General features: G+C 38.4%; 1 pseudogene; it reads right to left on the bottom strand.

Moving 5' to 3' along the window:
* Positions 1-8,769: 8,769 nt before the first annotated feature.
* The window catches only part of LOC114638578, a 50,400-nt pseudogene continuing 42,864 nt past the window's right edge, over positions 8,770-16,305 (bottom strand).

Below are 16,305 nucleotides of genomic sequence, written 5' to 3' on the forward strand. Positions count from 1 at the left end.
CCGGTGAGCACTTGTGTTGCCTGGGTGGAGGTTCCCTCTCACCAGAGGTGCTTTGTCAATGTGGACATGAGGGTGCAGAATTCCCAAGCAGAAGTTGCTTCCCCACCAAATGTTTCTGAACTCTGAGAGTTGTAGAAGTGATCTTACCAAAGTACTCAGCACTGAGGGGGCTGGGCAAGATGTGGACACTTTGTGATCCATGTCCACTAGTCAAGCTCATCATTTCAGAGCTAAAGCCACAGTGTTTCCTAAATGAAAGCAACCTCCACTTCCCTCTTCTTCGCAGTTCATACTTCCCAATGTGTAGTCCTGTGTATATGAACCAGAGTCAAAGCCACAACCAGCTTTCTGGGCCCATACTTAGATTAAATCCCTTGCTTAACCATGGGAAGAACACTATGACTTTGGAACATAAAAAAATGCAATAGTCTCTGATCCTCATCTCTAGCTATAATGTTTAATGGTAAAACCCTTTTTGTAGAAGTAATTTGGGCTACACTGCTTTGTTCTCCCAGTGGGTCATGTGCTTCCACTCACCCACTCAGGAACTCTTTAGATTCCCAAATGAAAGATACACAAACATTAGCTTATTTTTGAAATGCCTTGACTAGCTCAAAGGCTGAGCAGTTCTAATCTTCCACCTAGCTATCATAGGTTTCCCTCTGGTACTCCTGACTCAACACCCTCTAAATCTATGATTTATCTTTGCTACCCTGTTCCTTCTTAGTGACCCCATTTGCTGCCCAAGATGCTTCTGGGCAGCCCTTCTGAGGGCCGCATTCCTTCTCACCTGTATTTCAGATGATTTTCCTTCTGTAGGTCTAAATCTGAACCATCTCCCTCTGAAACCTGGTGATTCTCTTTCCTCCTTTCTCTCTCCTGTGTCCTAACCTATGCAAGTTTAAGGGTCCTGCCCTGTCTCCCTTTGCCCAACCATTGGACACGGGTATCTTTAATGATCAATCAAAAAACAATTGAGGTCAAGAACCTTCAGCATTTGAATATGCAGATTCCTTATTAAGTCAAAGCATTAAAACCAATCCCCAACACCTTAAGTTGAAGGTAGCTGCCACACAGCATCAGCCAGGAAGCTATACACTGGGGACACTTTTCCTTGAGGTTTACTTTCTGCATGAATGTCAGTCCTCTCATCTTAAAGTAAATTATTTCAGATTATTGGAATCAGTTCTCATGATGTTCTGTTTCTCCTTTTGAGATTTTACTCTTTCTGTACTTTCTGTACTGTCTTTTTTTTTTTTTGTATAGTTAAACACCATGACCAAAGGCAATTTATATAGAGAGGGCTTTATTTGGGGCTCCTGGTTCTAGATGCCTATCACCATCACAGTGGAAACATGGCAGCAGGCAGGCAAGCATTGCACTGAAGTAGCACCTGAGAGTTCACATATTGATCTACAGATAGGAATCAGAGAGAGAGCTAACTCAAAATGACAGGAATCTTTTGAAATCTCAAAGCCCCCTCCCTGTCCCCCAGTGGCATATTTCCAGCTAGGCCATACCTCCCACTCCTCAGAAAGCTACCAAGTGAGGATTGAGTTTTCAAATGTCCAAGACTTATAGCAGGCATCTCATTCCAACCACTATACCTACAACATAGCCAAGTATCCAGTGTTAAAACTCTTGGTCTCTTTTACCTAGTCTGTGCCCACTGTTTTTCCTCTACATTCTACCTCTCCCTGCAGTAATGCACCTACCTGCTGTGTTCAGTTTGGTTGAGCTGTAGGCAACCAGTGGACATATTTAAACCACATTATTTCTTCTTCTTTAAAATATGCCTTGGGCAGGGGGTAGGTGTTTGGGTGGTTAGTTTTGGTTTGTCAAGACAAGGTTTCTTGTGTAACAGTCCTGGCTGTCATGGAACTTACTTTGTAAACCAGGCTGGCCTTGATGTCACAGAGATCCACCTACCTTTGCCTCCCAAGTTCTGGGATCAAAGGCATGTGCCACCACTGCCCAGCTAGAGTATGTTTTTTTATGAATGAATCTCTCCCATTTGGATACCAACATCTTTGGGAGATACTATAGATTTCTTATGTATTATTCTTTCTTTAGGTATTCTTTAGATGTCCCTTCTCATCTCTGTGACAAAAAAAGAAAAAAGAAAAAGAAAAAAATAGACAAAAACAATGGTTTCTGATTTTGGGGATTGTCATTTAGTGCTATTGATTCTGGGGCTGTGAATTGAATAGCAGAAAGTATAAGGGAAGAGAGGAAGAGAGAGAGAGAGAGAAAGAGAGAGAGAGAGAGTGAGAGAGAGAAACAGAGAGACACACACAGAGACACACACAGAGACACACAGAGAGACACACAGAGACAGAGTGAGACACAGAGAGACAGAGAGAAACACAGAGACAGAGACAGAAAGGGAGAGAAAGACAGAGAGACACAGACAGAGAGACACAGAGAGAGAGACAAAGACAGAGACCTACTTCCTCCAAATAGGTTCCATACTCACCACCATATTCTATCAAATTATGAAATAATAATAGATCAACCTGTTGGTCATCCATCATCTTCATAATTCAACTTTGTATATAAGAAAGAGGCATTTCATATCAAAATCACAACAGGTTTCATGAGAACCCACACTCTCTGTCTCTCATTATGTGAATTCTAGTATCCATTAATAGAAATCAAATTTAATTCCTCTGTCAGTACTCTGTGGTAGAATATAATCAGATTCCGTGTTCTGACATATGCTCTCCCTTGGAGGCAACAGCAAACCAAAGAAATGATTCTACCCCAGGATGGCTTGATGAACCTATGAACTTTACTGGGGAGGGGTGACTTATAGGAACATTAGCAACTTTTGGGCAACTATGCCACTGAAGAAGAATGTCCTCCCTCTCAGCAATTAATTAGCGTTTCTTTCACCTTGCAGAGGAGCCCTGTGAGCCTTATATGTTTTATGAGCTTCCTGAGTCTTGTGAATCTCTCTTCTTCCTTCAGGAGAAAATGTTTCAATTCAAAGCAAACATCTCCACAACAAAGAGATGTGCCATGGATGTTCAATTTAATAATTTTATTAGTCATTAAACACCGGAAAACATTTCTTATGATTCTGTTTTAATGCTATTAGAAGGTGGTACTTACGCAAAACTACATTCACCAAATAATGTTTGTAAAATATTGTTGCTTTGAACTTTAGCATCCAGACTTTTAATCTCAAAATGTTTTGCTATCTCCTTGCAAAACAGTAGCTAAATCCCTAATTAGCAGTAGACAAGTGGTCTCATTATTTCTAATGAGAAGAAATACACACAAAAAAACACCGTAGAAAAAAGTTAGAAAGGCACACAGCAGTTTTGGTTTCTAATTAATTGCAAGTATTCAGGTGTAGCTCCATGATTCCTATTGTAGCCTTCATGTCTCAGAACCCAAACAAAATGAAAGAGAAAGTCATGGTCATTGAAACTGCTGTAACGCCATTTTTATTTTAGGTTATCTTCTGAATTCTGTCCTGGGCTAAAAAAAATGATTTTTAAAACTAGAATATTTACTTAGATTCAGAATAAAGCAGGATAGTAAGAAAACACTAATCCAGGGCTTAGAGAAATGATTCAATGATTAGAAACACTTGTTCTTCCAAAGGACCAGGGTTTTTGGTTACAACAGTTTATAACTCCAGTTCCAGAGGGATCTGATATCCTTTTTTAGCCTCTGTCGGCACTTCACACATGTGTCACACAAACATACATGCAGGCAAACACTCACACACATGAAATAAAATAGTTTGTATACCCCATTACACCTAAGAATCCTATTTTTATATATTTTTAAATGAGTCGTTTTTATTTTCTTTACACACTATTTAAGATTTGGCCCCTAAATTATTTTTAAACAAATGATAACTTCCTAGCTTCACTGCTATAGTGTTAGAAAGACCAATTGTTTTTTATTATTTATGATTATATACTTCTTAAAGTTAACAAGACATTTCTTGTTCCTATTACTATATGAATTAGTCTTTTTTGTATATCTATAATACTAATTAACTTACCTTCCTGCTTCTCCACCATAACTTTACTATTGACCAAAGCAACCCCATCATCCTAGCTGATCTTCAACTAGGGACATGTATCTCCCCTAAAGTAAATAATACTTAAAACTGTGTGATCATTGGTAGTCACTGAGGAACCAATTTTCAGGTCTCAAAGGTCTACATTTACTTCTTCCTATCACTCTGTAGTAGTGATTCTCAACCCTATAGGTCATGATCCCTTTCGGGAGATGTCTAACTCATAGGAATCATTCAAGATCATCAGAAAACACAGATTCTTTTTTTTTTTAACATTACAATTACAGTAGGAAATTTAAAGTTGGAAAGCAGCAACAAAAATAGTTGTTAAGTTGGGGACTTAGCACAACATGCAGAACTGTATTAAAGGGTTTCGGTATTAGGAAGGTTGAGGATCACTGCTCTATAGGTTCTCTTCCCATTTCCTTTTCCATGGTAACCTTACTTCCCCTCCTCCCTGGAAAGGGTATTTAAGTACAAAGTCCTTACTGATCCAGAATCTTACCATGATAATACTACATATTAAAACTCAAGGGGAAAGATAAAGGAATCGAGAGTATTGTTTTCGGGGCAAGTTCATTTATACAAAATCAGGGCACCATAAGTTGATAAGAGGAGGCAACATAAAAATTGTTTACCACTCACTATATTTGGTTATAAAATGGAGCTTATTCTCTGAGATCTGCTTTCTTAGTTACTGTTTCATAGTCTTCCTTAGGTAATAGAAAGTTCCTGCAGAGTACATGCTTTAGAGGAAATTCACCCATTTGAAACACATCTTCCTGTGACACTCATTACAAGGTTCCTTCTGACTCTGGGGCACATTTCCTTTCAGGCTCGCTGATCTATAAATGACCTTTCTCCTCTATGGTTCTGAAAAGCATACAATCTAATCCATTGAGACGTAGAAGATATCAATTCATACAAATAACAAATTCAAGATAGTGACCCAGCACTCACCCATGATTTTCACTTCTAGTACATTCATCCATTTTAATTAGAAGCTTTTCTTGCTTGCATTTAAAAGTGCTGTTTAAAATGAACATAATTATTAGCTAACTGGGATTCTACAGAAAGGTTTCTAAGGATTTAATCATAAATTGCAGTTAATTTACAGCTACTGTGCAATTGGACTTTAACAACGTTTCTCTAATTGCCTCACTAGCGTGTGATACATAAAACATGGAAGAGCAAAAATGGATGATATATTTCGCAATCAAAAAGTAACTGATATTAATATATTAGTATGTTCTGCCAGTATTTTATTTGTTTAAATTTTTATAAATATGTTATAAAATTGATATATTCCATGTATTTTTGTTCTTCAAATTTAAGTACTTGTAAAGAACTGTCTTCCATGCCCAAATTACTACTCCACAGCACTGTTTCAACAACCGTGGATGGTTAGTCAGCATGCTTTGATTTTTTTTCTATAACAAATATGATAAGCAGACATATCTAGGTGCTCTTCTAGTTGCTATCCTTGCAAGGATTCATAGAAAATGATGGGATAGAAAGCGGTATCACCACAGGACATCATGACTGTCCTGATGACAGGGAGCCTATGTCTTTTTCTTCTTGTGGTTTAGGGGGAAATTATCATAGAATTCAAGTTACTGAAGACAAAAAGACCTTTTTTATTACTGGCTTTAAAAATATAAATTAGATTTATCATCAACTGGCTTGCTAAAAAACTAACTTCTAAACGAACCAAGCCCATAGACATCTCTGACGCCACTGAGCTTTCATAGGCTTCTCAACCTTTCCACCTAGTGAAGAAGTTTCATGGAAGAGCAGAGCTTGCTTTCCTCAGACAGGCTCAGGATTAGAACTGACAGAGATTACATGAATATGGCTAATGTCTTTCTCCAAGCTTGCCAAGCCATTCTTTCTTCTATGAAAAAGTTATATGTGGTTAGAAACAAAAGTCTGGAGAGGGTATTAGTTCAACTAAAATCTGTTCCAGTGTAAAGAATAAATGCAAATGCAGGTCCTGCCAAAGCACTTGACAGTTTAGTACCAAATGGTTTAGTTTACAAAATCAGTGGCTATATCGACAAGGAGAAATGAATGAGATGTTAATGCATTACTTTGATTTCTAGTAGGCTCGACTTTTAAAAATTCACTTTAGGTTAATTTTTTATGCATATGAATGTTTTATATGCATGTATGTCTGTCCCAGCCCGAGCTGCTTCTCTGATCCATGCATGGGTCAGGGCCTAGCAAGAGAGGGAGTGGGGATGGAGGGGCAAGAGACACGAAGAATGGAGACAAGACAGAGAGTCTGTTCAAATTCCCCTTATTGAACGGAAATCCTGAGTATATATAAGCACAAGCAGGGGGATGCAGCTGAAGACACTTTACCATGTGCACCTTGCAGCTGGGGCATTAAACAACAAAACAAGATATGTGGGAAAAACAAGATGTTTATCAGAGTGTGCTCAACTGTTGTGGGCTGTTGAAAACAAGTCTCTTGTCAGGGTATATGGCCTGAGATGGCTGCAGAGATGATAGCTGCTTTCTGCTAGGACTTGGCTCCCAACATATGTCTATGCACTATGTGTGTCTGGTGTCCACGGAATCAGAAAAGGATATCAGATCTCCTGGAGCTGGAGTTAAAGGTGGTTGTAAGCCACCAGGTGGGTGCTGGGAACTAAACTTGGGTCCTCTGCAAAAACAGAAATGCCTCAAGCACTGAGAAACCTCCAGCCCAAGCATGCTCAACAACTTTTATTTTTTAGCGACTCTCTGTGATTCTAGACTGTGTTAAATTGAACGTTCATTTTTGAGATTGATTTATATATAATGCAAGGACTAGAAGGTTAATGATTTTTTTTATCTATTGTTTTTTTACAGTTCCAACTTTCCCTTTGCCTATTCTTTCTAATGAAAATAATGTTTACTTTATATTTTGAAACTTTGGGACAATTTTACTAAAGCTTAAAAGAAAAATCCTAGGGCAGGCAAACTCTAAATTTCAGCAGCTGCTGAGAAAAAGAAGATACAGAAATAGAAGAGAGATAGCCGTGCCGGTTGAGTGAGGCATCGAGGTCAGTCACATGATAGATAAGCCACATGGCCAAAAATGAGCAGGTGGATTCAGAGAAGGAATAAGGAAGCCCAAAGCACCAGAAAAAAAAGGCTTATGTTTTGGCTAGCATCCAAAGAAAACGACAGACAAGAAGAAAAGGGGAAAGTTGTGTCTTTCTAAATCAGGACTCAGAAAGTTTAAAAGACCTGCTAGGACCTCATGATAGCCCTGTGCCAAGTGCACTAGAAGGCAGGAATTCTGGGAGGAAGGAAAAATTATATTATTTCATTAAAGTGATAATTATCTCTCTTAGCTCTTTAGCACAGCTTACAGTAGATCTGTCTTCCTGAAGGATGGCCTTACCTTAATTTTCCATTTGCCTCTTATTTCTAATAAAAATGTTGCTGTCATTACTTTTATTATGATTAATTATTTTATTTATATTTCAAATGTTGTTCCCCTTCCCAATATCTGCTCTGCCTTCCTCTTTGCCTCTAAGAGGGTGCATGTGTGATTGTAGTAACAGGATCCTTTGTAGCTGGTTGTTGTGAGCTGTCCAGTGTGGATGCTGGGAACTGAAAGCATAGTCTGTAAGAGCAGTTTATGCTCATAAGCTGAGCCTCTCTCAAAATAACTTTTTTAAAAAAGAAACACATGTATTATCTTTAAACATCAAATAACTAAACTAACAAGAAAAATAAACTCTGGTAATTTCCCATTGCAAGATAACTCTGATAATATTTTCTTTGCTCTATCTTTGATAGATAAACAGATGACTAGATAGATGTGTGCACACAGAATCAATCATGTCCCTGCCATTTGCAAAGATGGCCATTTACTGTTTATTGTTTGCCTTACTTTCCTAAAAATCCATCTTTATTCACCAGTGCAGCTTTTCTCTTATATCATATTCAGAGATAGTTTCTGGTTTTGATGTAAAGACATGGACTCATATTTATCCCAGCTGAGCAGTGTGTATGATTATCTATGAGTATAACTTGAGTATAGTGACAAAATGGAAGGTAATTTAAATAGAAAACTATATCTGTACAAGTAAGTAAATGCAGTTGCAATTGGACATAGTCATTTAGTCTAATAAATTACTGTTTCTATCTATTGTTATGTTGTTCTAAAAAATTAAAGTAGGGGAACTAGAAAGATGTTCTAGCAGTTAAGAGCACTTGTTCCTCTTGCAGAAGATCCAGGTTCGGTTCCCAGGACCCACATGGTGATTCACAACCATCCATAACTCCAGCTGCAAGGATTCCTACTTCTGGTATTCATTGGCATGTACAGAGTACTTATACATGTATGCAGATAAAACACTCATACACATAAAATAAATAACTAAAATAAGATTTCAAAATATGAGAAATGTGTTTCTAGGAACAATAAATTTTAAATCTTGGGTTTTCTCAAGAATATATATGTCTTCTCATTTTCTACTTTGGCATATTCTTCTTGTCTCTGGTTTCTCCGTCTTCCCTTTAGAGCTGTGACTGACAATCTTCTATAAATAGTAATATTTCAGGGTTTGTAGATCTCATACTTTCTGTCACAACTACCGATTTTTCCATGGTATGACATATAACGTTGTCTCTCACAAACAACTTGGGAACAAATGAACATTGCTATTTGCAGATACAACTATCTATAAGAACAGGCCATAAGCAGATGAGACTCAACTTACAGACCCCTGTTATAGATGAACATTGAAATCATTTTATTCAGTAGGTTTTTTTTGTGTGTGTTGGTGGTGGTGGTGACATCCCATAAAGCCACCATATTTAGATTTAGCCTTTTTTAAAAAAATAATTAACTTCCCATATTGGAGCAAAATGTGCTACTGATCAATTTAAATCTATCTCAAGTTTTTAGCAAGCCTGGATGGACTTGCACCAGTGTGTTGCTTTCCTAGTGTTTGTTTTGAGAATGCACAATCCAGATCTGGGTTCTTCAACTTGCAACCAGAACTCACTGTTTTGTGTGGAGTCCATCAGAAAGAGCCTGTTCCTTCCCCTCCCTGCTTTAATGGCATGTGGTGGTAGCCACTGTATGACTCAGCTAATTTACCTACAGAGTTAGACATCTGTCTGTACCCTTTCTGAGGCCAAATCCTCAGGTCACCTATAAAGAGAACACTGAGAGAGTAAGAGGATAGAAATGGGGGCATAGATTTAATAATTATAGCCTGAGAAGGCAATTTCACCTCAATGTACTAGCTTCCTCCCTTCCACGCTTGACGCGGACCTGCTAGTATTTTCCATTTACGCCCATGAAATTTTCTCTTTTTATGCCTTTCAGTGAAGAGATGATGAGAACATAGTTCTCCTTTTTGGCACACACAAAATAGTTGGGACATCTATTTTAACAGCTGCCAGCCATCCAGGATGGCACCACCAACACTACTTTCACTGGGTCCAAGGCAATCATGTGCATTGTTTGTACGTGGTTGATTTTTACTTCTGGTTGGAAATTGTATATTTTGAGCTTTTCCATTTCCATGGTTTTCTCAGCAGCACCTACAAAAAAAAAGTGTTGGCTGAGGGTTATTCAGGAGGCTTTAACCAAGCTCAGATAAACAGAAGCTACCATGTGTGCACATTAAATCTACATATCTCGTATCTTCTGAGGTAGGAGGAAAACAAGCAAAGATCAAAACCAGCTCTGCCCAATCCAGTGACTTAAGTTCTATTATTCAAAATCTATTGACGTTAGGAGAGCAATCATTAAGGGCAGACATTTACTGAATGTATAGGATGTATATTTGCTTTTTCTATCCCTTTGAAGTTCTCTGTTGTATAGAATCATGCAAGCAACATAAAACCAGTGACATTCTTAGAGGGAAAGCTTCTGGATTTTTCCCCATCAATACTAAGTTAGGTTTTTCTTATATTTATCTTATCTAATGTTGGATTATAACACTATTAGTTTGATATTTCTTGACCCTGGATCAAAAAAAAAATACCTACCTATTATTTTCTTTTCAAATGTTCAGGATTCATTTCCATTGTGGAAAAGTAGGAAACAAAGTAGAAATAGGGTAAGTTTTAAAAAATTCTACAACTCAGCATTAACTGCTGTTAGAGTGAACTGGGGGATCAGCTGGTAAGAGCATTTGCTGTTTAAGTACAAAGACTTGATTTCAAATCTCAGAACCTTTGTAAAACCTGGACATAGCCACATATACACCTGTGACTCTGGAATTGTAGTGGGCAGAAATTGAAGGACTAGCAAAGCGTGATGGCCACCAGTCTAGTTCCAGGTTCACTGAGAAAACCTGCCCCAAGGTAGTAAGGCTGAGAATGGTAGAACAGGAAACCCAGCATCCTCATATTGGCTCCACACCGACACCACACATACACAGACAAACATAAAAACACACATACCCACACATACAAACATGCATATACACACATTCAAATACACATACACAAATACAAACACACATACATACACACTCATGCATGCACTCATACACACAGAAAATGAAGTAGATAAGTAACGTTTAAAATCCACGACCTTGCAGATGACCAGTGTCCTATGCTGTTTTTACAAATAAACTCGAGGCAAGATCTGTTAAAAAAAAAAATCCACCATCTCACATACAGTTTAAAACAAACAGGGGGTTTACCTCTACCAGGTAGTCAGTATCTGTGTTTCTTTAAACACTTTCTATATTGCTAAATGTAAACCCATAACCTAATTTAAAGAAATTCATAAAGTTCTACAAGACATGCAAATGATGACTTAGAAAAGCCTGCATTGTGGACCATTTTGTTAGGGCAGATTCTAAAAGACATTTAAGGAGATGAAAACAGTGAATGTAGAAGCCTATGATGTGGTTCATTGAGCTATTCTTCAGAAGGGATACAAGAATCACAAATCTGCCTGGATTTTGTAATAAGTACTCGCCTCCCCACACATCACCAACATCAAATTTTCACATACACAAATATCTTTAAGTGTCTTTTAATTAACCAGTGATTGGGACTGATTTTAAAGGGGATAAAGGAAGGAAACCAATAGATCTCAAGAATTTCTAACTGACTCTTCCTTCTGGAAATGTCACACAGCCCCACATCAAACATATGCCCCTATTAATATAAATCCATATTCCTAATTAGTCTTGTAGTTAACAGCACTAACAATTGTTTGTTTTCAGCAAAGCCACTATTAAACATTGAAACCTTCAAGACCCAGTAACTATCCATTTTTAAAGATTTAAAGTAAGCCTCTAAACACAGCCTTTCCCAGAAGTTAACTGAGACAATCATCAAAGAAAATATGTTTAAACTGAGCTGGGATTTCTGACCTCTTCTACTGGGCTCAGACCCAGCTATTATTTAATAATTTCTGATTACTTCTGTGTAGGTGAGTCTTCTTTGGCATTCTTCCAAGTATTTAAAACAGAGAGAGAGTGACAAAAATCTTTTTTTTTTCTGTAGAAGAGTAAAAATGGAGAGAAAGAAACAAAAGCAGGATTGAAATCTGTGGGTTTATTGCTCCCAGTCATGGTTCCAAATGAACCAACCCTGATATTTAAATGTGATCTTTTCCACCTCTGTTTTGACTAATGTGGTATACATAGCAGATGTGAAACTACAGCCAAAATGTGTAAAAAAAAAATGAGATGGTTTAGAGACACAGGGATTTGTGAAGAGATTTCTGTGGTGAGAGAATGGCTCTGCTATGCAGTTCCATCCAGTCAGATCCACAGCAAGGGGATCATTTGCCTTGGTCTCCTGAGTCTTACACACAAGTCACCTTGATGTAAGCCTTAAATTATTTTCCAAATCTGGAAGACTCTAGACAATAAGCCTGGCAGCCCCTCCTGTGAGAAAGATAAATGAAAAATTAAAGTTGCCTCTCTGCAGTGGAGTAGCACTCTCAGAGTTGGTCAGGGCAAAGGACAAGCGTCGCCTGTGGTCTTGACATTAGCCACTGGGTAAAGAAAGCTATGTAAGCTTATAACAAGCTGTTGAGAAGATTATCTGTTAAGATGGGAAACAACAATGAATGTGAATCTACTGGATAGAAAGCTGGAAACTCAGGGGCAGAAACCAATGAAGTAGTGAGTTTGCTACCAAAGTGCTACGTTCTTCCAGGGAGATAACTGAAGGGCAACAGAAGGGCCCATCAGGCCAGATTCATGAGAAGCACCAAGGGTACAAGGCTGTCTGACAAGAGTTAGAAGCAGTAATAAGCCTACTGGGGAAAAGAGAAACATACTTCCACTCTTGGACAACCTATTCTTCAATCTACACACAAAGAAAACTGGAGTCTTTGACTGGACATTTGTGTCAAGGCTCATTTGAACCTTTAAAGAAATCTCGTGACGTGTGAGGTAACAGTTTTTACTAGAACATTTGAAGTATTTCCTCACTAAAATTTCAAACGTATTTTTATTGCATGTGTATGAGCATTTTACCAGTGTGTGTGTGTGTGTGTGTGTGAGTGTGTGTGTGTGTGTTTGTGTGAGTGTGTGTGTGTGTGTTTGTGTGAGTGTGTGTGTGTGTGTGTGTGTGTGTGTGTGTGTAGTACCCATGGAGGCCAGAAGAGGGTGTTACAGCTTCTAAACTGCAGCTGCAGATCAGGTTGTTATAAGCCAGCACATGGTGCTGAGAACTGAACCCCAGTCCTGCACTGACATGAATAGCTCCTAACCACTGAGCCGTCTCTCCAGCCCCTCTTCATTGAACTTTCGAAAAGGGTAAGAATGGTTGACTTCATGACAGCTAGCGCATTGCCTCTAGAGCTCTAAAATTCTACTTTTTTTTTTTTTTCAAAAGAATGATGTGCTTGCATGAATCAGAATCAACCAAACTCTTGCAATCTTTAACCACACTGTAGGAGGCATTTTTTTTTCCTATTTTACACCCAAGGATGCTCAGGTACAACAAGTTGCTGAGGTACTTCAACAAAGGTCATAACTAAGAAATGGAGTTAGGTAATAAGCAATCTAATTCCAGATTCCCCAAGCTCCAAAGTTAGATGCAACCATTAAACAATATATAGTGAAAAACATCTGAACCTTCTTGTGGATGAAATATCTCTGGAGAATATGAAGAGCAAACTAATATCCTCCTCTGTTGGCACATAGAACAGTAACACTGGCAAATACCCGGGGACCTTACTTTGCAGTAGTACTTCATTTAGGAGAAAAATTCACATCTCCCTGTAGCTCAGTGGTTAAGAACACTTGCTGCTCTTACAGAGCTCCCATGTTAGGTCCCCAGCAGTTGCTTGATAATTCACAGTTATCAGTAAACTGAGTTTCAGGGGACCTGATGCCCTCTTATGATCTCTATGAGCATCAGGCATGCACATGGAATATTTACGTGTGTCTTACTTAGGGTTTTACTACTGTGAACAGACACCATGACCAAGGCCAAAATCATTTAATTGGGGCTGGCTTACAAATTGAGAGGTTCAGCCCATTATCATCAAGGCAGGTGAGAACAAGGCAGTGTCCAAGCAGGCATGATGCAGGAAGAGCTGAGAGTTCTAGCTGAAGGCTCCATCTTCATCCGAAGGCTATGAAAAAAAGGCTGGCTTCCAGGCAGCTAGGATAAGGGTCTTAATACCCATACCCACAATGACACACTTCTTCCAACAAGGTCACACCTACTCGTCCAAATATTCAAACCACCACAGAGGGGATCACACATATAGAGATCAGAGGACAACCTACCTGCAATAACTGGTTTTCTCCTACCATGTGAGGTCTGGGAACAGAATACAGCCATCAAACTTATTGAGCTAGCTCACTGGCCCTGAAACTGCAAGTTTCTTTTGTAACAGAAATAAGACCTCAGTTTTGTTATTGTTTTTTTTCATAAATGGATAGCCTGTTTTATACTAGATTATTTCATTGTAGGGTACTGTCCTGTATATTTCTTCCTGAAGACAATTTCTTCTTTCAGAAGAGATAATTTTCATTAGCTTCATCTAGCTGATTTTAATAATAACTGAAACTTATTGAAAGTTGTCTTATTCCTAGGACTATTTTAATTTTTGAATGAATTCACTCATCTCAGCAATAGGCAATCTCATGACTTATTGCTTATCTCATTTTACAGATTAAAAGTTCAAGTGCAAAGAGGCTAAAAACTTTTCAAATAGTATGCATCTAAGCCTTAAATGAGTAGATATCTGAACCTAGGAAATCTGTGATAAAGTGTCCAAATTCATCCACTGTTCCACCTCACAGAGGAAGTAAGCTGGGATTTGGGGTGTTTAAATAACATATCTACAGGTCCTAGTAAGTGATGAAAAAATAGATTTGAAATCTAGCCACCTCCTTGGATGCTTTTCCTTCTTGAGACAAAAGAATCATTCCAGCTCACTCTACTCTGCCTCCCTTACAACAAACAGGCAGCTCTACCCCAGGATCTCCATTTGGGACTTCTATTTCAGGCTCACATTCATTGCAAGAGTACCTGGGACCATCTGTTTCTATATGCAGTCACGTGTTAGTCAGAAAAGCTAGTAGGGTTTAGGAAGAGCCCCTGCTGCTCTCTACAGGTCCTAATAAAGAAAGAAGAAAAAAGTGAATTCAAGAGGAAGCTTGGTAGCTTTATAAAAAGTGTATGCAGGACTAGTGGTTCACTTCTGCTGCAACTAGCACAGCCTAGATGCTTTAGAATCTGGATTTTTTTAGCCTTATTTAAATTAGTAGTTGTTTCTGTTGATTGTCATTTTATATTGACTGTGCTATTGCTCATATGATAGTCCCATCCCTCTTTATCATATTGAGGGTCCAATATTCCTCCTTCAAGGTTCAGCTAAACTCCCAACTACTTATGAGGAATCTAACTCCACCCCGCTGTCCACTGAACTTCTGTATGTCTATGTACCTGTCATCAGCTGGTGTGCTATATCAGTTACTTAAATCAGATTAAGTGTTTTATCATTCAAGCCTATTAAAACAAGGATTGGTACAATGTGTTTGCTTTCCTTTCTAACTGCTGTCACTGTGTATGCTTTGCTGTGGGACTAGTTGAGACCCAAACCTAGAACCAGGTAATTTCAGCTACAGAGAAGGTCTAAGAGAGAAAGAGACTCAAAATCTTCTTCACAATGCTGTAGTGAGAACTTTGTTTTTTTAAAAAAATATAGAAATATTATGTGAATATATTTTCATTTTAATCCCAGGTGTGGGGATATGGAGCTGCTTCACAGAAAGTGACTATGATCTTCCTCATGCTTTGACTGGAATGTAGTTTTATCAGCTGCAGAAAGTTTCTGCTCATGTGTGATATTTAGAATTCTGGGGACTTTTCAGAGGGTATTTAAATGCTAGAGCTCTGATAGAATGGGCTATTTTGCCAGTTGATGCTTGGTTGCAGTCTGTGACAGTTTGTCAAGTAGTCATGCGCAAAAAGATGAAAAGAAAAAGTTAGATATCCTGACTGCGAAGAGCAAACTTGCCTCAAAGAAGTCAACACCCCTAACCAACAGGAAGTAGTCTGAAGATAATGTTGCCTGCTTTTTTCTCTTTCATTTTCTCTTCTCTCCTGCCTAGTGTTAGAGGGTTGATAGGGTGGAAAAAGATAAGTGGAGAAGGATGGAAGGAAAAGAAACCCACCGAGTAGCCAAAAGTCTGGCTACAATGTCCCATAGAGAAGAGCTGAGATTTGAAGTATTTAATAGATAGAGGGGACTCTGGACCACTCTGATGGCCAGCATTAGCTCCTAAAACCCATTCTCCCTGCCTCCTGTGTTAGTAATTGCAGCTTACTAATTAGGATATAAACTCTTGAATTATAGGTTAGATTGAACCATGCTATTATTTAACCATAGGGTGATTGTCTTTGCTTCTCTGTGTTCAGTCTCCTTCATGACAATGGAAGCTCTTTTTTCACACAGTTGCTATGAAGATTAAGTAATGAGAGTGGTTAAGACATTTAGAGCAATGTCAGGTGCACAGACACCCAAGAACATGAGTACTGGTGTAACCAGCAATGTAAATTACTCTAAACTACAGGGTCTAGTCTGCATACACAGCAAGGTTGAGGTACTGGTCTGGGTTGACAATTGCAATAGGGTTGTCCAAAGTTATTTGTGTGTTTGTGTTTCAATGTATGGTATATGTATATATGAGCATGTATGCATATGCAAACTTGCTTATAAGGGTGCAGGTGGTGGAGTGATGTTGGAACATTTTTCCTCAATTACTTCTCTGCTTTATTTTATTTTATTTTATTTTATTTTATTTTATTTTATTTTATTT

The sequence above is a fragment of the Grammomys surdaster genome, unplaced genomic scaffold, assembly GCF_004785775.1.
Source record: "Grammomys surdaster isolate TR1022 unplaced genomic scaffold, NIH_TR_1.0 100, whole genome shotgun sequence".
NCBI classification, from domain to species: Eukaryota; Metazoa; Chordata; class Mammalia; order Rodentia; family Muridae; genus Grammomys; species Grammomys surdaster.